Raw genomic sequence first — 1,503 nt, 5'->3', positions numbered from 1 at the left:
CTTGTGCCATTGGGGTGTCAAATGTCATAACAGTTACCTATGGTGGACAACATTTGGTGGAGCTCCCAGTTTAAGACAGGTTTGGAAGAAGGAGAGGCATCCACTTCCTAAGCAGCATGCCTCTGGAAACTCTACGAACTTTGATAAATGATGATAGTTATAGAAAAACTTTAGGCCTTTTGTTTATAGGGTTGCTATAAGATGTGTTCGACTCAACAGAAATCAACAACAACAACAGCAATGGTGATTAGTTTTATAAAATATAATGATTCATAAGAATGATTGTATGAAACACAGTATGGATTAAAAATAGTGTGAAACACAATGTATACAAACTTTGGAAGCAAGCCATTAAAAAAAGAAAAAAGCTATAATACTTCATCAGAGCTAAAATATAATTGATTACCTGCTATCTTTAAAAAAAACCAAAAAACAAAAAAACACATTGTTAGCCAGTTGTTAAACTTAGTAATTCTTAAATACTAAATTAAACAAAATACAATTAATTACAAATTATTACAAAGATAATATAGTCTCAAAACGTATCAGACTTTAGTTATTTTGCTGTATTTTATAGTAATCTATGTTCTAGATATGTCTTGGCAAAAGTACAGTCAGAGTGCTCCTTAGAAGCAAAGATGACAAGATTTCAGCTCATTCATATGTATTGGGCATGTTGCTAAGATAGGCCATTCCTTGAGAAGTGATATCATGCTTGTAAAGATGAAGGTGAAGGGTTAGCAAAAGCAAGGAAGACCTCCAACAAGATGGATTGATGCATTGATTGCAACAATAGGCTCAAGTGTATCAGAGATTATGGGATGGCACAGGATAGGAAGGATTCAAGTCTGTTGTTCACAGGGTTACTATGAGTCATAGTCAACTCAATAGCATCTAACAACAACAATGACATGTTCTGGAAGAAGGATTTCTGATGATGTACTGGTTGAAGTCCTCAGATGTTCATAGGAAAGTTGGTTGTTCAAATCTACTAGCTGCTTCTGGGAAGAAAGGTGTGACAGTCTGCTTCTATAAAAATTTACAAACTTGAAGGCCTTGTGGCACAGTTCTATCTTTTCTTACAGGGTGGCAGTGGATTTTGGTTTTGCTTGATATGTTGACTTTGGAGGCCATTTCTCACTGAAGAGAAGTGAAGTAACCAAGGACAGCAACAAGGTCTTTCTCAGGGTTTGGCTCAAGACCAGTGTTAGTAATTAATTGTCAGCATCGCTGTCATCATAAATAGCATCATCTATAAAATGGGAATAATAACACCTTCCTCACAGGAGTGGTGGGAGAATTGATGAGAAAGTACATGAAAAAGCACTTTATAAATGGTAAAGTTGCTTGACGATGTCCCTAAAGGACCATTAAGTTGATTGTGCTCATAAAAAAAAAAATCCCCAAAACAAAACAAAAAAAAATTCAAAAATAAAGTGAACTGGGGGAAGGGGAAGAGAGGGGGAGAGAGGAAAATGTGCAACAGTGAATGAATGAAAATCT

Source organism: Elephantulus edwardii, unplaced genomic scaffold (genome assembly GCF_000299155.1).
Source record: "Elephantulus edwardii isolate Elephantulus edwardi_28Jun2011 unplaced genomic scaffold, EleEdw1.0 scaffold00049, whole genome shotgun sequence".
Lineage (NCBI taxonomy): Eukaryota > Metazoa > Chordata > Mammalia > Macroscelidea > Macroscelididae > Elephantulus > Elephantulus edwardii.
The sequence above is the reverse complement of the archived record's forward strand: the minus strand, read 5'-3'. Positions refer to the sequence as shown.